Below are 26104 nucleotides of genomic sequence, written 5' to 3'. Positions count from 1 at the left end.
AACAAAGAAACATTGGAATGTTGGTGCTCCGGGCTTATTATACCAGCCATTATATGCCCGGAGCACTCCATTGTTTTCAATGGAGCTTCCAACGTTCCAATGTTCTAATAGCCAGTATAGCCCGCTACGGCGGGCTATAAGGCTATAATAAAATATATGCAATATCAATAATAGCCCCATCAAAATAATACTTTAAATGGACAGCCTGACATACCTAGTGGCAGAATGTTCTAATAGCCTTATAGCCCTTCGTAGCAGGGCTATACCGCTGTTAATGGCCCGCTGCTGTTGTTAAAGTCCCTCGCCTTCGGCTCGGGCCTTTAACGCTGCAGCGGGCCATTAACAGCCGGTATAGCCCGCTACGGCGGACTATAAGGCTATATTAAAGGCCCGCTGCAGCGTTAAAGGCCCGAGCCGAAGGCGAGGGATTTTAACAAAGCAGCGGGACTTTAATAGCCGGTTTAGCCCTGCCACGAAGGGCTATAAGGCTTTTAGAACATTCTGCCACTAGAGGGCAGAATGTTCTAACAAATAAAACAAAGCCTTCAGGGAGCATGAGGTGATTCAAATCCCCTCAGGCTCCCTGAAGCCTTTGTTCACAGCCAGAGCTGTGAACAAAGAAACATTGGAATGTTGGTGCTCCGGGCTTATACCAGCCATTATATGCCCGGAGCACTCCATTGTTTTCAATGGAGCTTCCAACGTTCCAATGTTCTAATATACAATACTAATGAATTCTGATATTTAATTACTTTTTTGTGAACATCAACAAAGACAAAAATAAATGTTGTCATTATAATTTGTTTGTTTATCTTTCTCTTGTCTCTTATATGGTCTAGCCTGAGTGACATTTTGATGAAACAACTTATTAGCATTTATATTATTCAGATAGGTAGAGCAAACTTTTTGCATTATTGGTTTCTTCCCCTTTTGCTCTACCTTTATCATTTTAGGGGTACCCCTCTTACTTCGTGGCTATCACTTCTTTTGCCTTATCAGAGAGCATGAGAAGTGGGTGGCTCTTACCTCCTCTTTAATTCTTCTTCAACCTTTGGACTGAGACTGAGTGAGTCCTCACTTCTCCTGATGGCCTGCTGAGTCTGGAGGGCAGATGGGTGGAGACACCCCAATATCCTTCCACGTGTTCTCCTTTCCCGCCTTGTCCAAGCCAGGTGAAGTTAGCCCCCCAAGATACAACAAGGAGCAGTAATGATTGTCCCCAAAGTACAGTGGTTAAGCACAGATTGATTACAAAATGTTTTGTGCACCTAGGTTGACTTAATGAATGCACGAGGACCACTTTGCGAAGAGAAAATCACAATGCCAAGTCACAGCATCAGGACTGGTGGAGTTTCACATTTATGTTAGACTTACAAATGTGTACATTTCGCCAATGTAGAGGGCTTGCCATAGTTGGAACACACATACATTTGCTCCTGTCAAAGATCAGAGTAAGAGATTGTCCAAAATGGGAACTGGAATGGCGCATTCCAATAATATCTGGCAGTGTAGGAGAAGGGCTTTCTCCATTGCGAAAAAATATTTTCTAAATGGAGAAAAACGAATAAATTATTAAAAGCACATTTGTGTCAGATATAGGGATGCAGAAATTTCCACAAGCCTATGCAACTAGCATACATTCCAAAAACTACTAATGGGATAACTTGTGTATCCCTGAAAAGTAAGGAATTTGCATGAAATGAAGAAGTAATTGTATGGGAATATTTTTTTGGGCGGGGCTACCCTTTGTCAATCAAGCACAGAAAGAGCTTGTGACCCTTCTCTTTTTCTGTACTGTTCTACAACGCAAAGTTCTAAAATCATTGCCGTCTGCCCCAGAAATGGCGTAAAATATTTACTGAATGCCTGCTTATGGTCAACTGGACTCACCAATGCAAATGTGATTTTCAGTGAGCAGGAAGAACACTTAGGGTTTGTTTACAGATTGGTGGACGAACTTTCAAACTAATTAGGCTGCGGAGGCCACGCCTTACCAGCCGGTCCACCATATTGGTTGTTCCCTGCTGCTTTGGTGGGGCATATTTGCTAAGAGAGCTTCTGCTGGAAGGGACAGCGCCCTTTTCGTGAAAGCCCAATGCACGCATACACATGTCATGTGGGCCACAGGGTATTATTTGTTTTTTGCAAACAAACTCGAAATTGGGGGTTTGTTTCTTAAAAATAAAAAATAAATATCCCTGACAAGCATGGAGTATTCTCCCAGTGCATGCAGGTTATGGTTTTTCTTCATTGTGTGCCGGCCATCCATGTCAGGGCAGTTGCAAGCGGGGGGAAAATGAGTGGGAAGGGCCCCAGGGGCGGCTCCTTCGCTACGGCGGAGGAGCGTCGCCCCACTGCTTTCTCGCAGTGGGAGAAGCCAACACATAAAATGGTAATAACTTTTAGTTAAAGGAAAATGCTATGGGCTACCTTCACTGTAAGTGAATGTCAATGCTTGTGTTGTCGTGCACTCCAAGTGAAAGATCAGTCTTTCAATTGGACTGCGTGACAAAACAAGCATTGACAAAGTAATGAGGCTTACAACCAATACCAGATCGATTGACCTTGTTAATACTTGTTTTTAAGTGAGGTGTGTTGGCGGCTATCCTGGAGACCGAATAAATACACCTCAAAACGCATTTGATCCTTTGTGTTTAAGATGTATTAATCATGGACGTACATGGGGCGATTTAGAAGGTCAGGGAGCCTAATTCAGGAGTGCAGTGGAACTTTTCACGTTTTCCAATTCTTTCTGTCCTGTAAGCGCAACTGTATCTTTCTGTGCTTCTACCCGAAATCCTTGTATCTAAGCTGCCAGTGTCCCTTATTCTCGCTGTCTCTGTCCCAAGGACCTCACGACTATTTCATTTCTTCTGTGCTGTTTTTAAAGTTAATAAGACGTTATTAATCTTCATCCTGATTGATTCACGACGTTCAGCGACTTCCTGAGACATTAGAACCCCAGAGGCGGATTTAAACAGCTACCTATGATTCTACCTTAGAGGTTCTGCTTACATTTACGGACTGCTAATTTATCAATTACATGTCATTAGTACAACTTCATGTCATCTGGTGGTTATTGTGTTCATTTCCATGGCGACGAGCTGGGGGTTGGGACCTGCCGGTACACATGCAGGGAATTAGGAGCTGGAGGCAGTGCAGACGGACAAGACCTTCCTTGAGGCATTCTGCAGGACATGAACAGTTAAGATTAGACAACACAGGGGTGAGCTTTGTGACGGTTTGTAAACTTGCTTTCTAGCTATGGCACCCCAGACATCCTTACGTCAGTCATACCTCTCTAGTCCTCATCGTGATATTCAGTCAACAGGTTGTAATTTCAGCTTAGACTACCCAGTGGTTAGTCAAGGTGCCTCCTAGGAGGGTTATAATGCAGTCCACAATTTTAATGCCATAAATCAGGTTTACATTTAATTTACCAAAGGCCCACCTCATGACTGACTGTAGGGTCTTTACTGTGGCTACAGCCAGGCACTGGAATATTCTGCCATTTTCTGTCCTCTCTTAGTCTAGATAACCTGATGTCATTTCGTAAAATGTTAAAAAGCTGACACCAGTGCCAAGAAACCCTATTATGGTGACCGCTGCACTCTACAAAATATAACAAGCATTGGCATAGCCAATAGGTACGCTTTTGGGACCTTAGAAGTATTTAGTTATGCAGCACAATATCCTTGGTGCAACAACATCAACTGTTGCATGGCTAAACACCTATAAGGTCCCAAAGGCAAGACCTATTGGCTATGCCAATGCTTGTTCAGCTTGAAATGGGAGTAAATCATGATCACACCCCGGATTGCGTTAATAGTTTTATTACTTCAGAGCAGTTGTAAAGAAGAACCCGGTGGTACCTGGTTTGGTTGATATGGGCTAATGCACTCCTTCTTTCAGGGTTGGCCTTAGCTAAACCTTAGGATGGGCCTTAGAGCATCCAGGGCCACCAGAGAGTGTCCATCCTGTCCTGTCTTACCCCGAGCCACAGCAAATATCCAGCAGAAGAAGACCCAATTATGCAGCGGGGTTGACTAAATTAATTGGCAAGAAAAGATACATTTTGAGGCGTAATGCGGCACATTTTGTGATATTACTTCAGTGTTTTGTCATTTTTACCCATGTTAACGCTGCCTTAGCAAAGGTTTCACTTCATTAATACCACTATAATACCCAAGTATGACAATACCTTAACAAAAGGCGTCCACTCAACTTTTGTGAAGGGCCTTCAACTGTGCAGCAACGTTTCATTATTTTTTTAGCAACTTTTGATTGGTTGAGCGAGAAAAGATACATTTTGAGGCGTAATGCGGCACATTTTGTGATATTACTTCAGTGTTTTGTCATTTTTACCCATGTTAACGCTGCCTTAGCAAAGGTTTCACTTCATTAATACCACTATAATACCCAAGTATGGCAATACCTTAACAAAAGGCGTCCACTCAACTTTTGTGAAGGGCCTTCAACTGTGCAGCAACGTTTCATTATTTTTTTAGCAACTTTTGATTGGTTGAGCGAGAAAAGATACATTTTGAGGCGTAATGCGGCACATTTTGTGATATTACTTCAGTGTTTTGTCATTTTTACCCATGTTAACGCTGCCTTAGCAAAGGTTTCACTTCATTAATACCTCTATAATACCCAAGTACGGCAATAGCTTAACGAAAGGTGGCCACTCAACTTTTGTGAAGGGCCTTCAACTGTGCAGCAACGTGTCATTGTTTTTTTAGCAACTTTTGATCTGTTTGAGCGAGAGACATGTTTTTCGTTAAAATCTGCAAATTAAGCAGCAGATGATGGATTATGTGGCAAATGTGGCAAATCCGTATTTATGAGGAAAACGCCGCAATTTCACATAATTCCAGTGCCCTGGTCTTACCCCTGACATGGCTTTTAGTTGGGTAGATTTTCGCCCTGGCGCTCTCCTTCATGAAATTGCCTTAGCAGAGAAGGGATGAGTGGGTGAAACCCATGGGTCTCAAAAACTCAGATGGAAAGCACTTATGCCTTTCCGCACAGGTGGGGTTTTGGCTCGATGCAGATTAGGAGGCTGTGTTGCCTGCCCATTTATCCTACATTTTCTGGGAACAGAGACAGGAGGAAGAGTTACAGTGAAGTTGTCAAGGTGCATTGACGCTGCATTTACTTACATATCAGGACATATGTATTGCTGCGTGGTTTTATGAATACTGTCTGACTGTGAAGGTGCCTGTAAAGTCACCTGGGTGCTCCTACTTAACCAGTATGCAAGAATTACAGTTCTTGGGTAAGAGTAGACAACATAACCCCCTAGTTACAGGGGAAAGATAGATTGGCAGAACTAGTTATTGTTACCATAGGACCTTAGGCCTGGTGGAAGTTGGGGATAATATGTAACACAGTCATCCGGGCATAATGAGGTCATCTGTGACTAAACACCTCAGGTCAACATTTGTAGTGCCACCTTGCCTGGTGCCAGGTGTAGTCAGGCACACCCCCGGTTATTTCTTCCTCAAGCACATTTTCTTCTTCGTTTCCAGTGGCAGCCATTTTGAAAATGTAGGTAAACATGAAACGTTCTGAGCCTGAAGGCTTGCGTTTTTCCATGAGTGAAGTTGCAGTGAAGCATGTCCCATCAGCGTTTATGGCCTGGATGGGCTATTAACAAGGGGGGAAACAGATTTCGACAGATTAAAAGTCTGAGTCGACATTAATGGGAGTTAATGGTCAAACCAGAGCCTGGGAAGGGCCTGCAGCCTCAAAGGCCGGTAGCATGCTCCAGAGAATTTTGAAACTCAAAGGAGCTGAGAAGGCGGGGACAGGATTGGTGAGGCGATGAGAATTCAGGGTCGAGACGTGAGAGGGAGAGAAAGAAAGACAGATAAACCGCCTTATACAAGCAGATGGCCACGTTATCCCTTCTTCTGTAGTAATGCTTCCTAGCTACACATCACCCACACTTATTTGGATAAGGGGAAGAATGAACGAGGGGAATCCATGAAGATCTCCGCTGGATAAACTTACAGCTACAGGCATACATTTTTCCAGGACCAACAGAAAGCACAAAGGGGGCAAAACATTTCTGTTAGCAGAAATACAATAAATGAACCTAAAATGACGTCCTCAAAACACAAAATCTTTCCACATTTTTCATCAGTGATGCAAGATGGAGCGTTTTCTGAACTATGCCCTGAGTGACTGTAAGCTTTAAACAAATAGGCAAATTACAACTAGAAAAAGCACAGTGCGCGTCCTATGCCATATCAAGAACTCCAACAAAGCCATGATGACATAATTCTGACGGGTCAATCACAAAGGAACCGAGTAAAGTGTTGGGCTCGATTAATGGTCCAAAACTACCCAGACTGGAACAGAATAAACATGGCAAGGCATAAGTAGCTTCACCATTGTCTCACGTGTAACATGTGTTGCACCTCTGCCACTTGGACCATTTAGGTCCCATGGTCCTGCTGCAGGTGTTAGAACTATTGAGAGCCATCTGTGTACAAACGTTTCATATAAAGCTGTGTAAAGACATTCAGTGTTCACAAAAATGCCCCATCATCTAAAGATCTCCATTGTCCAGTGCTTCATGTATGCAGGAGTTGGGCACCAGCACTCGTTTTTGGAGACCCGGATTTATTAGGTCATATCAAGAACATGCAGATGCTTGGTGTTCGCCCATTGCTTACCGTTGGTTGGCTTTCCTGTCACCCTAATTTGGCTACTTCTTAGTTTAGGTCATTTTTTCTCAATGTCGTGCTTATCCCTCCGATGTTGCATGGCCTCTTTACCATCTCTTTGATTACCTGGCTCCTATGATTCCTCTAATTGCTCTTGGAGATTTTTTTCTTTAGTTTAAGCACTCCATGGGAGAGCATGTGTTTTCCACCTGTCTCTCTCATGTGCTGTTTTCCCCCGCTCTCTCTACCCCCTATGCTTCTCTCCCCCACCCACACTCATGTTGCTTTCTCTTGTCTGCGTGCTCCTGCCCCCCCCCGCGCTCGACGTTACCATTTGGCCCATGTTCTCTCCTTGCTTCTCCCCACACCAGCCCAGCTTGTTACTTCTCCCCAGTTTGCCCGCTGTATTGCTTCTCCCCCACACCCTGCTCATCCATTAAATTTTTTTGAAAAAGTGTTTTTGTGCTACATTTTAAAACAGCGATTTTGCGCTACTTTTCTTTAATTTACCAATCCATTTCAAACTAGTAAACAAGCATTTGCAATGCAATAGGTCTCGCATTTACGCGAGTTTAAGCTATTGGCATTGTAAATGACGATGCCTTTTATTTATGTTTGAAAAACGAAAACACAAATAAAAGGCATTGTTATTTGCAATGTGAATAGCTCAAACTCGCGTAAATGCGAGACCTATTGCATTGTAAATGCTTGTTGTTCCTTTCACTGTAGCAGTGACCTGGTTTGTTTTAAAAAAAATAAAACCTTTGGCCTCACGCTGTTTGTTCATTTGCATCTCACTGATGCTGGGAACAAAGAGATTGCAATCTTTACTGCCATGCGGCCCGCGAAAGTGAAAGCAAACAAGTGCTTTCAGGCCTCCAAATGGTGCGCGCGCCCGGCCGGCGCACATGCAGTGTATTTGGAGGCCTGAAAGCACTCGTTTGCACTTCCAGATCCCCCATTTACAAAAGCTCTCACGAGAGCAGCGCTAAAGCGCTGTCTCAGGCGAGCCCGAAAAAAGGTGTCCTTTTGTAGGCGTGTGTATGCGTGTCGAACTCATGTATCTGCCTACATAATAAACGCGGGGCTGCAACATTAAGGTTTTTTTCTTTTAGCCATGCTGCACTGCATGGCTAAAAACATTAGCAAAGCCAAGGTCTTATAGGCGAGACCTATTGGTTTTGATCTATGCATTTTTCATGCTCATACTTCGACCCAGTGGTAGATAGAGAAAAGCGGAAAGGGGAAGAAAAGGAAGAAGAGAAAGTTATTAAATCAATGGCAAAGGGAGATATCAGGGATGAAAAAAACTGATAGAGTGAGAAAAAGTACAGGCGGTGTACGGTCACTGGTGGTGGGAAAAAAGGCATGAGTTGGCATGAAAACGAAACAGCCTTGGTATTCAACAATCCCGACATTCGGGGGCACCAGTGATAGGCTTCCAACAAAACACTTTTGACCCTGCACTTTTTATAATACAATACGCACTGCCATTGGCTACAGGGCAGAACCGCAGTAGGGGTCCTTCCTGTCCGGCCTCCATAAACTGACAGTTCATTTTTGACTCCACCTTAAATTAAAAAGAGCCAAATCCCTGAGTGGTTGTAACTCAATGAAAGGAAAAAGAAATAAAACCAGGACAGTTGTAACCGGTGCTTGAAATGGAAAAATAGAAGTGCAGGTACTCTGTAACAGAGTGCCAGCTTGTGTCTGAGAAGTGCCAGTGCCCTCCAATCAAAATAATTATGTTTTTCTTGAGAAGTGCGGGTACTCTCCCTCTCAAAATAAAAATGTGCCAGTACTCAGTACCGGACAGTATCGGCCCATTTAAAGCACTGGTTTTAACTCCTACTTGGCCGTATCTGACCTGCAAGGCGATAAGGACATCACAAGTTAGAAATCCTGCATCACTAGCCCAGGTTGGGGTGAGTGATGACTCAAGACACCACAGCAGACCTACCCGAGCCAATACACCTGGAATGACAGGCATCAGCCAGAGATGTCCTCCGAACCGCACCGTTATGGATTCCTGCAGACCATCTCATCACTGCCAGTAGTGTAGACATGCTTTCCTTAATCACAGAGTGACCACAAACTGAAGTCTGGCCTGAGTATGCACAAAGAGAAGGAAACCCAGACATTCAAGCCAGAGCCAGGATTTTTGGCACTCCGGGTCACAAAACAAGCACTGGCAAAGCACCTCCGTCTGGCATTGGATGCCAGCCTTTTGGCTTTGTCAGTGCTTGATTTGCTTAGTCGTGGTTTTTGTAAAACTTTACTGTTGGGGGAGTTGCTAGGCCCACGACATTAAGAAGAAAGAAAACACTGGCCAAAATACAACATCTGTTTTGCTTCGAAAAAACCCACCTTGCCATGGCAGACCATGGCACTGAAGAGAACTACTTTGTTTGTTGATGTGCTCTTCGTGAAAGGGCAGCATGTCATCGCTCGCAATGAAAATACAAATGGCTGATGTTGGCTGACCCATTGCCCTATGGTGTCGTGGGTAAAAGAAAATTGTGAATGGCACATAAACAGTCCAATTGATGAAGAGGGCTGGCTGAAAGCCCCAGTAATTAATTATATTAGATGTATACATTTAGTCAGTGCTTAATTTGAGCCAGTGGTTCCCAGTGCCTGGCACCAGCACTTATTTCACAACACCGGCACTAATGACAGTCTACCACACGGTGGTGCTGTCTGTCTATTTTCCAGATGAACACAGCAACAGTATTTAATAATTCAATATACATACATGAATAAATCCTGCCATCCATGCCTTTCTTGTAGCTTTGGTTGGCCTGGAATAGCCGAAATTGTTACACTTGTAGCAGTATGATGGTTAGTAGTTGTCTTGGTACTGTCATTGGCAGCATGGCAGGGGCAATGGATGGTGAAAGCTGCAACAGCCTCCTGCAAAGGGCCGTGGTACTTACATTTTTACAAATTAAGCACTGTATTTAGTTGAATCAAAGGTTCTGTGCTAATGCCAGGCCTAAAAAACATCATAACTTTAGAGCACTCCAGACACCAAGGAATAGTTCAGTTTCTAGCCTCCTTTTGCGATTTGCTTCCCTCTAGCACTAGAGCCCTCTACAGTACCTTGGTACAGTACCCATACCCAGGCTCTGACAAAGTGCTTGGCCGGCTCCCCGGGGGGTTGGGGGCGCAGCCGAGCTGTTTGCCAGGTCCAGTTTGGGCCGATTTTGTTAAAGGGGATGATATGGTAGCGATGGTGCAAAAATGGCCCTGTAACAAAAATGGCCCCCAGGGGTCCAAAAACGGCCCCCACCCTGGCGGCCCACCGGGAAAATGCCCGGTGCCCGCTACGGCCAGTCCAGCCCTGCCCATACCCTGCATATGGAAACACCGGCCCTGAGGCGAGGCTCTGTAACCAGCAGGAGTGGAGAGAAACAGACCCTGAAAAGAAGGCCTTCTGCACTGTCCTAGATACAAGGAAGCGAGAGAAACATTGGGCCTCAGAACACCTAGGAAAGGAAAAGTACTTCATGCGAAAACTAATCAATCTATCAGTAATCTTATAAAGTACGACTACTCACCCGTGAGGGTTTCAGGGCGCTGAGCGCAAGGAGCAAAACAGAAATCTGTTAGGTATCTTCTGAGAACCCGAAGAGGGAAAATGAAATGGTTAAACAGGAAATGTAATGCAATATTGAGTACATCTGCACAGTGATGTGTCTCTTACTCTGAATGTGCAGACATTCCTAACAAAAATCCGAAAGTTAAAGTTTAGCAATCTGTCCATTGTTTCTATTAGTTATACAGCATATTACATTTCATAAAAGTTAAGTTCAATTTCAGTTTGATAAAGAAAGGAAAAAGAGAGGGACAGAGGAGGACAAGGAGGAGGAGAGAGAGGGAGAGAGAGAGAGAGAGAGGTGCCCTGATTACAGGCGCTAGACAGGTAACATAATAGCACGGGTTGGGGAGGTGTATTGTACATTGTAACTTGACTGCTGGCCAGGAATGTGATAGTCCAGGGGAATTAATAGACTGGATGCTGCTGGGGTTGCTCTGGCTGTATTGTGGCTGCCCTGGCGGATGATGTGATGGTCTTGGCTAGTATTGCAGGAGGGCTCCCGAGCTATTATGTGATAGACCTGGTCAGTAACATGCAGTCCATCCTTGTCAAGGGACAGGCCTGGTGAGATGCTGTCCCGGCTGGTGTTGAGATCAGCTCCCCATACAGGTGACATTCTGGTCTGAAACCGGGTATATACCCCCAGAGTGATGTACACTCTGTATTCTGCTCCCTCCTGCTCCCTAGTTCCAAACACCTCCCATGATCCATCCCTTCCTTCCTGCCACTCAGATGTCTCAGCCCGACTGATCAAAATTCACTGTCCTACCTGTGGTGTTATCGTGCTAATTCAGAAAAAAAACACTCTCCACACTGTTCTCTCCTCATTTCTTCTTGTTTTCATCATGTGTCTTCTCCTTCTGCTCTTTACCCCCTCATCTTATTTTATCCGTATAGTTCCTGTATCAGTGCTCACGTTTTCTGTGTCATTTCCTGCTACAGTGTCTGTAGGTCTCTGTGCCAGTATCCACGCAGACCCTGTCTCAGTATTGCTGCTTCCCAGTGTTTGTCTAGAGCAGACCCTGTCTGTTTCCCTGTAGCTTCTGGTTAATGCACGCTTTCTGTCTTTTCATGTCCCAAAGCCTGTGTTGTTCTGTCCCGGACGGTGTTTGTGTGTTCCTTTGCCAGTGCTTGTGTTCCCCGTTTCCCGTTTCCGTGTTTCCTCCGTACCAATGTTCATGTTTCCTTGACCCAGTGTCTTTGTTTCTCTGTCCCATTGTTTGTGTGTTCCTTTACCAGTGCTTGTGTCCCCTTTTCCCGTTTCCGTGTTTCCTCCGTCCCAGTGTCTTTGTTTCTCTGTCCCGGTGTTTGTGTGTTCCTTTACCAGTGCTTGTGTCCCCTTTTCCCGTTTCCGTGTTTCCTCCGTCCCACTGTTCATGTTTCCTTGACCTAGTGTCTTTGTTTCTCTGTCCCGGTGTTTGTGTGTTCCTTTACCAGTGCTTATGTCCCCTTTTCCCGTTTCCGTGTTTCCTCCGTCCCACTGTTCATGTTTCCTTGACCTAGTGTCTTTGTTTCTCTGTCCCAGTGTCAATGGCTGCCTGCCCCTGTGTTCTTTTCCCTGTCCCTTTGCCTACCTGAGGAGCAGGGGAGTGCTTTTCACAATAACTTGGGTTAGAAGGATTCACGACTGTGTAAAACATTTTTTGGTTAGGGAGAGGGACTGACTTATGACCAGAAGGACAGAGGGTCCTTTTTGTAAGCAGCGTTTTGTCTGTCCCATTATCTGCGTAATCGTGTGTTAGTGTTCACGTTTTTCGGTTTCACTGTCCTCATTTTCCGACCTCAGGGTCTATTTTCCTGTCCCGGAGTCCTTGTTTCCACTATCTCAGATCCTGTTTTCCGTGTCCAGTGTTCCTATTCCTCTGTCACTATGTCTGCCTGTATTGCAACGTGTCCTTGATGCTCCTTCCTAGTGCCTTGGTCTCACTGTCCCAAAAGTATTCATGTAATGTGACTTCTAAAGTGCCAGTCGAGCTGGTGAGCAAGAGCGCCCCGTACATTGACTATGGGTAGGACCTATCCAGGACACCGCCCAGTGAACGGGTGAGAAGTTACGGATAGATTGTTCATTGACAGGAAAGGTGAATCAGTGAATGACTCATTTTGGTGGTCATGTTTCCCTGTCTCAGAGATCACTATGTTGGTGCTTGTGCTTCTCTGTCCCATTGCACTGTTTCCCGGTCTCATGACCCATTTTTTTTGTCAGACCGCGATCTTTTCTTTTCCGGGATGAATTTTTGCCTGCCTTGTCTATCTTTTCATGTCCTGGTGTCTCTGGCTCATTTCCCAGTGTGGGGTTTCCCTGGACCCACTGACCAGGTTCTCCTTTCCTGGTATCTCTAGTTCCCTGTCTATACATTTGGGTTCCAGTGTCTCCATTTGAGTTACTTTCTCCCTGTCTGATTCCCTGCCCCACTGTGGGGCTTTATATGTCAGATTGTCTGTGCCATGTTTTATGGTCTTACAGCCGCCATGTCGCCAAGCAGGGGTAGCGCTGCCAGCCCTGCAGAGGGTACAGGTGCAGTGACACCAAGGCCAAGTGGAATGCCCACCAATTAATGCTTGTTTTAAGGTCTCGCCTACGCAGCGCACATGCACTCATTAGGGGGGACTCTAGCTGTCGCTCTGCTCATTTTCAAGCACACACTTGTGCTTGTGGCGGCATCCACCTTGCGGGAGCGAGCAGGGGCACGCCACAAGCACGAGTGCAGTGCTTGAAAATGAGCAGACTGAGGGTGCACGTACACACCACTCCCGGGCTCACCTCCTGCTCCCCCTCTCTCTCAGCAGCATTCCTTGTTTTGTCATCTTGTGGATGACTCATCTCCCCGATTTCCCGATTTAACTTTATTACTGACAGCACATTTTAATCAATTCCCTTTGGGGAACTTAAAAGTGAAAGCCCTTAATTTTTCAAACAGTCAAAATATTTGAAATGCATTTCAATTGTATGTGTCTTTTTAAATAGCATCCGATATTTCACTCATACAGTGGAAGTTTTGTTCAAGCAAATATCCTGTGTCACCATCAGCCGCGGCCCGTGGAGGGTGTTCCGTGGGGCGGAAAGGCGGGGCGGGGGAGGGGCAGGGTGGGGGGTACTAAAAACCGGAATATGGATAATTGTTTACTTACCTCCAATTATCCATATTCCGGTTTTTAGTACCCCCCACACTGCCCCTCCCCCGCTTCACCTTCCCGCCCCATGGAACTCCCTCCACGGGCCGCAGCTGGTCACCATGCTGTATGGATCCTAACGGCAAATGTGTCAGCTATTTGAACTCCACGTCCACCACCACCACCATGTCCACCACCACCACGTCCACCACCACCACATCCACCGCCACGTCCACCACCACCACCATGTCCACCACCACGTCCACCACCACGTCAACCACGTCCACCACCAACACCACGTCCACTACCACCACGTCCGCCACCACCACGTCAACCACTGCCACGTCCACCACCACAACCACCACGTCCACCACCACGTCCACCACCACGTCCACCACCATGTCCACCACCACCACATCCACCACCACCATGTCCACCACCACCACGTCCACCACCACCACCACATCCACCACCACCACCATGTCCACCACCACATCCACCACCATGACGTCCAACACCACCATGTCCACCACCACCACGTCCACCACCACCACATCCACCATGTCCACCACCACCACCACCACGTCCACCACCACCACATCCACCACCACCACGTCCCCCACCACCACGTCTGTAGGAGAGTAGGATCTGCTTCACATGGGTACCCCCACTTTTTGCTGGTGTTTCACTGTTTTTCACCCTTAGTCTGGCTGTGGCCCTGCTAATCAGGACCACAGCCTAGCTGCTTCCTCTCTAAAATGGTTTGCATGTACATTAGGTACATATCTAAGTGGATTCTGGAGTGCCTTATAAGCCCCTAATATATGGTATACTCAGTGGTCGAAGTGGGTAAAAAAAAGTAGGGGAACTGTGGGCGGAGAATCAGAAGGCGGGAATAACCTGAGGATTGGATCAGTGGGTGGAGTTAGAGGTGTGGCCAGGATTGCAAAACATCCCAATCTTTAGTATTTGTTTGGCATTTCACTGACCAGTTACAGCTTATTATGTTATGTAATTCAACCAATGGATACACATGATTATTTAACGATTTATATGAGTTATTGACATTAAAATAAATTCACAAAGTGGGATATGTTTCAAATCACAGAATGTCCCAAATATGCTTAAAAGTGGAGGCACACGCTATTTGTTTCCGAGCCATGGATTTTCTGTCGTCAGCAATATACACAGAGACAATCAATTTTACGTGTCTAAATCACTGCATGGGAAATGTTACATAAGACAAAGGACTACAAGGTGTAGGAGTCACATGACAACCATATTAGTAGGCAATATAGTTTAATAATGATTGATCTGGAGAAACACAAACCCAGAATTTAAAACTTAATACCATGATTGGGGGTCACTTTAATAATCATTATTGATTTCTATCCAAATGAACACTTTTTGCAACATTAGGAAAATCAAAGGCTTAGGGGAAAAAACCATAAAGCTCTAGTTTATACCTTGCAGTTTGTATGCAGCTCTAAGATGAAAGTTAATAGCTCACTGTTCTTTGTTAGGGTTTTAACTTATAAACTGCAAGTAGCAAAAGGATCTTACTGACAAAAGCAGTAACCCACTGACCTATTTACAATATGTGCACTTTGAGATGGGCATGGTACATGTTCTTAGCAGCAGGCACATTAACCCTCTGCGCTATCTATGCTGAGGAATTGCCTAGTACTTCCAAACCTCGTGATATTTGGGGCCCGCTCACTGCATGCCTGTTGACTATCACTGATGTCTGATTGCTCATGTCATTAATGTACTGTAATCCTCTACTGCCACATTGTATACCTGATTGATTACTATCAAGTGTTTGTCTGTCTGCAATTGTCATCTAATTCATTGTCAATATCTCCTGCCACCTGAGTGTACGAACTGGTAATGTGTCATCAATTGCTACAGCATAACCATCTGTATGTGTTCTTTTTGAGTCTGAAATTGAAATAAATTAATTTAAAAAAAAAAAGAAATACCTCTGCGCATGAGTCAAAACTTCCACTAGACAAAACTCCGATCTCGCTCTAGGAAGACTTTTATTGACCGGAGTTATCATGACATTTTTATTATTGCTGAAAATTGCTGTAGGCCAGAAAGGAGGCAGCAAGTGCTTTTAAAACGATAATATACAACGCCCCCACTCAAAGTCAGCACCTGTTGCGGTCACACCGGTCGCACCGCCCTAGAGCCAGCTCTTCACAGGGGGCCTGTGACCTCAGTGACAGAGTCACTGTTGCTCTAGGGTCTGCTAATTCGTAGACCTGCCTGCAAGACTGGAGCTGAACTTCAGTATGGATTGTGGTGAGCAAGCCTTCAAGGTGAACCTACACTTGCCACTGCTAGGGTCCACCTGCTGGTGCTAATACACCAGGGCTTTTCCGGGGCCTTTTAAAGTCTACCATGGAAATGTGCTCCCTCAGGAGAGTGGTCTGGGGGACTGCTCATGAAGGCTGAACCTGGTTCCCCAGTTCTAAATTCGGCAGCTCTGCCCCCAGTGCTACATCCGCTCCCTCACTGAACACCATACTGCCCTACTGAGAGAAATTTACACTGCCTTCAACTACAATCCAATTTGACCTGCTATAAACAACTGGATGAGACTCAATTCAAATTATGCACTAGGCAAGAGCAATATGCTCCCTAAAGGAAAAAGTAACAAAATCCTGGAAAAAGCAATCACTCGTAGGGAATGAAAGATTAAATAAAGCATGCGAAATGTAAGCAGGAACAACATGGTGAACTTAACACTTTTACACTCACTATTCAGAAATCAGTGAGTGCTTCTGCCTGAAAACTACAGGGCCCAGAAAGGACCCATTTCAATGTCCACTGCTTATATGCTCACAAAACGTAAGAAGTATGGTTTAAAAAGACCACATTCGTGAACACAAAGCCGCCGGACACATTTTGTTTTCCAATCCACCCATCAATCAGGTATTGCAGTACCTCCAGGTTTGGCCAACTTCCCCACCGGGGAAAAACAGCGCTTCACTGGCAAACTCAGTAAAGTGACGCTAATGTTTTTGGGGTTTGAATAAAACCGATCTGGCCACTTTAAGAACACTCCGTCTTGCTTTATTTAGTTATTGATTTTTCATATTTTGAACCTTTTATTTCTGTGGCTGCACTTTGGAATAGAAAAATGTAAAAACGGCATTTCCAGCAAAAGTGTTTTTCTATTTTGCATCCATTTCACAGGCGAACAAATGAGCGACAGGAAGAAAGGGTGAGAAAAAATCATTTCTTGAGTCACGGTTTTCGGTAAGTGAGGAGGAGCTAGACAGACAGATAGGGAATAAGAGTAAGAAAGAGGGGGGGCAGCTGCCAGCGGCTGAGCAGAAGCGGACACGTTCCTTGTCTTGTCTGGGCAGGAAGCAAGAGACAGAGACCTTTTCCTTCTCTGCTCCCCGTCCGTCCCCGAACAGCCACAAATGCAGAGCCTTCTCTGAAGGCCTTGGATAGTTCTTACGTCCAGGGACGCATGTTCAAAATAAAAAAGTAGGGGAACGGAATCTATAGAATTAAAGAAGTAGGGGCACGCCGTGCCCTGCCGTTCCCGCCCACTTCCAAAACTGGGTATACTATGTACCTAGGGCATAGGTACCTCAGAGGCCTACCAGGGGCTGAAGCATGTATTATGCAACCCCTGGGAAGCACTCCAAAATGGCACCACAGGTCTGCTACTGCAGCCTGGGCAAGGGCGTGCTTGCACCCCTTACAGTGGTATAGGCTACCTATATCCACATATATATACAGACACATATAAACCTATAAGTCACTCCTACGGCAGGCCTTGACAATCCTGAAGGCAGAGTGCTTGGTTTTGTGTGAGAGGGTGCCCAAGCATGAGCTGAGCCCCTCTGCAGATTTCGGAAATCCTTCCTTATGGCTGTTCCGTGATACAGCCATACCATATACTCTTAAGTGCATTATAACCTCGCGGTAAATGCTAACTTTGGAATGGCTGCATCAAAACATGTCGTGTTTGGTGTCAAACGCTTTGGAATACTACCCCCCTTCCAGTTCTGGCGGCGGGGGTTGCATTCCACCCTTCTAGAGGGAGAGACATGTTCACACTGGTCAAATCCAGTAGGACTTTCCTGAGCCCTGGCATCACAAAATGGATGCCTCTGCCACAGACACGGGTCTGGCCTCCTGCTGATGACCGAAACTCCGGCAGGGGAGGCCTGGACAATAGGTTTCCTGTCGAAGGGAGGTGTAACCACCTCCCCAGACAGGCAGATGTGTTTTGGGGCTGGGCGGGTGCACTCTCTGGTGCTTTGAAGTCCTGCACTGGGGACACATGTGGTGTCCTTGTGCATAGTTCCATTCAAACCGGTTGCAGGGGCTACCTGCCCCTGCTCTGGCGTGAAACTGGACAAAGGAAATGGGTGTAACCACCCCTCTTTCCAAACCCTCCCATAGGTGGGTCCCTAGAGTATGTCCAAACCCCAAACTTAGTATAAGTATGGGAACCCAGTCCCTGCGACTTTAGATGACCCTGGACGAACCTCTGCAACATATATCCTGGACCTTCGACTTTCTATCATGACTAGAAGATGGAAGAAATCTCCCTTGGGGTCAAGGAGTGACTCCCCTGCTTGGCAGGCACCAAAGAAGCAACTGACCGGTCTACCATGCTGAAGCTCCCGCTGGACGCCGAAGTCTTTGCATCACCAGAGGTGGATTTCCAGATTTCCCCGAGGCTACCCTGAGTCCACAGCAACGCTGAGGCCCGTGGCTATCGTGGGTGACGTAGGACCGTGATCCCTGGACACTGTGATCTTTTGCAGCAACAGCATCTTCCTGGGCTTCCTCGAAGTTGTGCTTTGGGCTTCAAGTAGCCCCAGCCTTGAGCATCTCCTGCACTGAAGATTGTTGACCTCCACTCCACGAGTGACCCGTGGGCCAGCTTCAAGTGCGACTGCTCGAGGCTCCTTCATCATCACTAGCCCGTTGGCTAGCAGGTCCCCACGAAGGCAACTCTGCTTCTGCTTGGGCTTTCCTGGTTGCTCCAGACGTGCCCTGACTTACCTTTGCTGGGTGAGTCCCTCAGACCTTGCTGGTCTGCACCGCAGTCCTTTCTCTGAATTCCAGTGACTTGCCGTTGCCAAGGCTTGTTGGGTCCATTCTGGTCGCCGATACTGCAGCACTCGATAGACTTTGTCGGACAGCTTGAATCCAGCTCGTGGACTTCGTCGACGCCTCCTGGACCTCGTGGCTGAAGAGTCAAGACACCCATCAACTCTCCTGAAGCACCCGACATCTGTGGGCATTGGTCCATCCTGCCCTCGGTCACTGGCTAGTGACCCAGACTCTGTCCCCTCTGCTTTCAGGTTCTTTCCTTCCTAGATCCAGGCTTGGATCTCTTCGGACACTTATCCTCTTCACGGCAGCAGCAGTTCTTTGCAGGCTTCCATTGCAATCGACGACGTGACCCAACACCAAAAGACACCTATGCACCCGGCTTCCCTGGGTGAGGTAACTTGAGTACTCCGGTGCTCCCATGGGTGCTAGCCCTAGAACTTCTTAAGTCCAAAAGGGTTTGGTCCTGACTCGATTCTAAGTGTCCCTAATCTTTAAATTTCTTCTCACACTGCAGACAGTCCCCGTGTGTCCCCTGTGTCACTAGCTTGGGTGGTTCCTTGGGGTCCCAGCAATTCTACAGGCTCTAGGCCTTGTGTCTAGTTCAGACGTGGTTCTTATACCACTTTTTTGGTATATGGTTTGGTACGCCCCTAGGGCCCAAACGTGTATTTGTGCTATTACTGATGATTGCTCACTTGTAACTGAAGTTCTTCGAACTCTAGTCTCATAAAGAGACTAGAGGGGTGTGTGTTAACCTAAATACATATATTTTGAATATATACCTGGTGTGGTTGTCCTTTCATTTGATCATTCAAGAGATTATAGACTGGTAAAACAAGCTGGTTTACATTCCTTCAAGACTTAGCCCGAAGGCTGCGCTCCAAAGCTACCACTAGGATAGCTTTCAATAAAGGTTGTCTTTAACCAATTCACCAGAAGGGGTTGTTTGGACTAATACAAGGTATGCACTAGAACTAGTGAACAGCAAATATCAGGCCACCTTTTCACAACGTCCCCTCCCACGTCCACAACCACATCCACCACCACCACGTCCACCACCACCACGTCCACCACCACCACATCCACCACCACCAGGTCCACCACCACTACCACCATGTCCACAACCACATCCATCACCACCAAGTCCCCATCACGTCCACCACCACGTCCACCACCACCACATCCACCACCACCACGTCCACCACCACGTCCTCCACCACCACCACGTCCTCCACCACCACCACGTCCACCACCACCACATCCACCACCACCACCACATCCACCACCACGTCCACCACCACGTCCACCACCAACACCACATCCACCACCACTACGTCCACCACCACCACGTCCACCAACCACATCCACCACCACTACGTCCACCACCACCACATCCACCACCACCACGTCCACCACCAACACGTCCACCACCACCAACACGTCCACCACCACCATGTTCACCACCATGTTCACCACCATGTCCACCACCACCACATCCACCACCACCACGTCCACCGCCAGATCCACCACCACCACGTCCACCACCACCACCACGTCCACCACCAAGTCCACAACCACGTCCACCAACACCACGTCCACCACCACCACGTCCACCACCACCACCACATCCACCACGTCTACTACCACCACCACGTCCACCACCACCATGTCCATCACCATGTCCACCACCATCACATCCACAACCACCAGCACCATGTCCACCACCACCACATCCACCACCATGTCCACCACCACCACCACATCCACCACCACGTCCACCACCACATCACCATGTCCACCACCACCATGTCCTCCACCACCACCATGTCCACCACGTCCACCACCACCGCATCCACCACCACCACCACATCCACTATATCCATCACCACCACATCCACCACCACCACATCCACCACCACCACCACCATGTCCACCACCACGTCCACCACCACTACGTCCACTACCACCACATCTACCACCACCACATCCACCACCACATCCACCACCACCACATCCACCACCACCACGTCCTCCACCACCACATCCACCACCACTTCCACCACCACGTCCACCACGTCCACCACCACCACCATGTCCACTACCACATCCTCCATCACGTCCACCACCACCATGTCCACCACCACCAGCACGTCCACCACCACCACCTCCACCACCACAACATCCACCACATCCACCACCACCACCGCCACATGCACCATCGCCACATCCACCACCATGTCCACCACCACAACGTCCACCACATCCACCACCACCACCACGTCCACCACCACATCCACCACCAACACTACATCCACCACCACCACATCCACCACCACCACCATGCCCACCACCACATCCACCACCACCACCGCATCCACCACCACCACATCCACCACCACCACATCCACCACCATCACATCCACCACCACCAACACCAGGTCCACCACTACCACGTCCACCACCACCACGTCCACCACCACCACATCCACCACCATGTCCACCACATCCACCACCACGTCCACCACCATCACGTCCACCACCACCGGGTCCACCACCACCACATCTACCATCACGTCCACCACATCCACCACCATATTCACCACCACATCCACCACCACGTCCACCACCGCCACATCCACCATCACCATTTCCACCACCACCACGTCCACCACCACCAACTCAACCACCACCACCATGTCCACCACATCCACCACCATGCCCACCACCAACACGCCACCACCACCACACCCACCACCACCACGCCCATGCCCACCACTACGTCCACCACATCAACCACCACCACATCCACACCACCACGTCCACCACCACCACGTCCACCACCACCACATCCACCACCACCACCATGTCCACCACCACCACCATGTCCACCACCACTATGTCCATCACCACCACGTCCACCACCACCACATCCACCGCCACATCCACCAACACGTCCACCACCACGTCCACCACCAAGGCCACCACCACCACCATACCCACCACCATCACGTCCACCACCACCACACCCACCACCACATCCACCACCACCAGCATACCCACCACCATCACATCCACCACCACCACACCCACCACCACGCCCATGTCCACCACCACCACTGTGTCCACCACCACCATATCCACCACCACTGTGTCCACCACCACCACGTCCACCACCACACCCACCACAACCATGCCACCACCACCACGCCCACCACCACCACATCCACACCACCACGTCCACCACCACCATGTCCACCACCACCACATCCACCACCACCACCACGTCCACCACCACCATGTCCATCACCACCACGTCCACCACCACCACATCCACTGCCACATCCACCAACACGTCCACCACAAAGGCCACCACCATACCCACCACCACAACCACCATGCCCACGTCCACCACCACCATGTCCACCACCACCACATCCACCACCACGTCACCCACCACGTCCCCCACCACGTCCACCACCACCACACCCACCACCACGTCCACCACCACCACATCCACCACCACATCCACCACAACCACCACGCCCATGTCCACCACCACATCCACCACCACGTCACCCACCACGTCCCCCACCACGTCCACCACCACCACGTCCACCACCACGTCCACCACATCCACATCAACCACCACCACGTCAACCGCCATGTCCACCACCACCATGTCCACCACTACCATGTCCACCACCACCATGTCCACCACCACCAAGATCACCACCACCACATCCACCACCACATCCACCACCACCACCATGTCCACCACCATGTCCATAACCACCATGTCCACAACCACGTCCATAACCACCATGTCCACCACCACGTCCACCACCACGTCCACCACCACCATGTCCACCACAACCACGTCCACCACCACCATGTCCACCACCACCATGTCCACCACCACGTCCATCACCACCACCACGTCCACCACCACCATGTCCACCACCACAATGTCCACCACCACACCCATCATCACCACGTTAACCACCACCACCACCACGTCCACCACCACCACGTCAACCACCACCACCACATCCACCACCACTATGTCTACCACCACCATGTCCATCACCACGGCCAGCACCAACAAAGCCACCACCACCAACATGTCCACCACCACCATATCCACCACCACCATGTCCACCACCACCACGTCCACCACCACCATGTCCACCACCACCACCATGTCCACCACCACATCCACATCCACCACCACCACCATGTCCACCACCACCACCAAGTCCACCACCAAGTCCACAACCACCACCACATCCACCACCATGTCCACCACCACGACCACCACCAGCACCACCACCACGTCCACCACCACCACCACGTCCACCACCATGTCCACCACCACCACGTCCACCACCACCATGTCCACCACCACCACCACGTCTACCACCTCCACCACCATCCGTGACAGGTAAAGTGTCACTGGTGGGCAGGGGTAATAGGAGTGTCAACCCCGGCTGTACATGGGACATTTAAGGGTGCATTGGGTGCGAGAAGACGGTAATAGGGGCTGGAAGTATTACACCAGACCCAAGATACATTTTGAAGTGGCGCAATGTCACAGGGGCTCCTGTAAAAGCACTCGCAGCATCTCTACCTCAGAGTGGCATACCTGCACGAGCCACTCACTCAAAACAGGCATTGGCATAGCCAATAGGTCTCGTCTTTGGGACCTTATAAGTGTTTAGCCATGCAACACTTGATGTTGTTGCACCAAGGAGTTTGTGCTGGATAACTAAACACTTATAAGGTCCCAAAGGCGAGACCTATTGGCTATGCCAATGCTTGTTTACTATCCAACCAAAGCACAAAGGGTCAAACGACCATGTTTGCTAAGTCCTGGCAATGCCATCATCTACCTGTACTAGTTTCCGGGAGTTTCTTGACCCCCTGTCGGTGTCTCGCATATGGGTGTGGGGAACGGTGTGGGTGTTGAGGTAGGTGCAAATGCAGGCACTGGGCTGGATATAATCATCACTGTCTATCACATCCATTGGACCTCTCATACTGACAGAAGCCACATACCCCTTGTGGAGCTTGTATGAGTTGACTCAAACAGAGAGTCTCTTATTCCATTGGGCATTTCCCCAGTGTCTGGTTTTGCAAGCCCAGAGCTGCTCCTGGTGCCTTTGTTACTTTCCCCATCTCCCAACAATAGTTGGAGCAGGCACAGGGAGGCTTCTAGGGTGTTAGCGGTCGCAAATGGAGAATAAGGCTGTTTGCGACTGCTAATGAATCGTTTAGCGAGTCAGTAACCTATTACCGACTCTCAAAATAGGGTTTGCGAGTCAGTATTAGGGAGGGGCATTTCATTAACGCCCCTTCCTAATCGCAAGTTGCCGGGGTATGTATGAATGTTTTGCAACTGGAATGTGGTCGCAAAACTTTCATATTTTGCCGATTCCGTGAAAAATGGTATACATTTGCAATGGGAAGGTTGTGGGCGACAACATTTTTAAAGAGCAGGCAGTGGTTCCTCTGACCTCTGCCTCCTCTTAAAAAATGAAAAGGTAGCTTTTCACTTTTATTTTTTAAATGCATCCTGTTTTCCTTTAAGGAAAACTGGCTGGATTTCCATATAAAAAATGCTTTATTTAACAAGCAGTCACAGACATGGTGGTCTGTTCATCCCAGCAGGCCACCATCCCGGTGATTACAGGCCATTCTCAATGGGTCGCAATTTGCGAACCTGCCTCATAAAAATTTATGAGCAGGTCAATTGCGACCCCTTTGGGAATCGCAAACATTGTCTGAGAAACTGCTGTATATCACATTTTGCAAGTCGCAAAAAAAGTCGCAATTAGGAAATCACAAAATATTTCTGTCATACATGTGGCTCCTAGAGAGAGACAGAGAGGGAGAGGGAAGGTAGAGAGAAAGCAATCATAGAGGGACAAGAGAGAAAGGAGAGGGAGAACAGATGGATGGAAAGAGAGAGATTGCATGAGGAGACGAAGGGAGCAGGTCTAGTGTGAGCATTTTTGCCAGGGCAGCTGTGCGTTTCCCAGTCCAGTCCTGTTCCCCATGTTGAAATATTGATGTGCATGTGAAGGTAGGTAATACTCTCGGCGTCCCCATAAACTGTCTGCACTGTTTTTAATCTTACCGTAGTAAAAATGTATACAACTGCCCCAGTTTACCTACAGGTCATTTAAGGTGCTCACGTGCCAGGTCCCTATTGCGTGGCATCTTCAATATCAATGAACATTATCACAAGATCTCCATCAAGTGCTCCCACGTTGGAGTCCACGTGGCCAAACCAGTCACCTTGACAGACGAGAAGCTGACCCTATGATGAAGCATGCCACTTCAGTGGGCGATGGTCTTGACTCCTGGTAACTGAGATGTTCACAAGGCACACCACCACTACCGGGTCTACACAAAAGAACTTTTAATAGTATCTTATATTCTCCATGCCACCGGGCTTGATATACCTGAGGTTTCATATTGTGATGTGGCAGTGCCACGAATGAGAGCAATGAAGGAAATATGAGATAGAGTCGACTCATCCCAAATATATACTGAACACCATGAGCCCCAATCAGCGATTGCAAAACTACCAGGAAGGTTGGCCACAAAGGAGAAAGCCTCTTCTATTGGAACGTTGCACATTGGGTACGTGCAACGTTACATGCGTGCAGCACATAGGGATCAATTGATCCTGATATAGTAAAGAGGAGACACCACACGGGAGAGGCGGGAGAGTTTCCAGGTGCTAAAAGTTATTGGTTCCTGGGCTTCTCACTGAGCTCGCTCGTGATAGGCGGCTCATATCTGAAGACATCGGACCTAGGGACTCCTTAGTTGATGGCGCATGGACAATATTAAAGGCTCAATAAAACTCGGCCCTTTACTAGGCAGAAGATGAAATGAAGAGGGCAGTCAATTATGGAGATGGTGAGACCTGGAGGAGGTGTGTCCACTTAGAAAGCTCATTGTCAGAGTCTTAGAATATCAGGGTCTAATATATGCCTACATAATGTGCAAGGTTGGAAAAGAGGCTTTCCCCTTTGTTGCCAGCCTTTCTGGCAGTCTTCCAGTTATTGATAGAGGCTCAGAGAAATGGGATGGTCCTGGTTGGTGATGTGAAAGTTCTTGTGTGTGAGGTATTAGTCATATGGGTCATGCAATATGACACCTGGTGACATGATGGTCCTGATTGGCCACGGGGAAGTTCTTGTGTGTGAGGTAGCAGCCGTGTGGGTCATGCGATATGACACCTAGTGATGTGATTGCGCTAGCTGGTGATGTCAAGTTCTGGAGGTGGATGTGTTGAACCTGAAGGGTGATGCGATATGACACCTGATAGTTGATGTGATATGGCGTCTTGTTAGAGATGTGAAAGTTCTTTTGTGGTGATGTGTTAGCTCTGCGGGTGAAGTAATGTGACACCTGGTGACGTGATGGTGCTAGCTGGGAGGGTGATGTGTTGAACCTGATGGGCGGTGCAATATGACGCCTGTTGATGTGATAGTCCTGGCTGGTGATGTAATAGTCGTGGTCACTGGCCTGATAATACTGGCGGTCATACAATACTGCACGTAGGTAATGTGATAGTTCTTGCAGGTGGTGAGTTAGCTGTGGCTGCTGC

Source organism: Triturus cristatus, chromosome 7 (assembly GCF_964204655.1).
Source record: "Triturus cristatus chromosome 7, aTriCri1.1, whole genome shotgun sequence".
In the NCBI taxonomy this organism is placed as follows: Eukaryota; Metazoa; Chordata; class Amphibia; order Caudata; family Salamandridae; genus Triturus; species Triturus cristatus.
The sequence above is the reverse complement of the archived record's forward strand: the minus strand, read 5'-3'. Positions refer to the sequence as shown.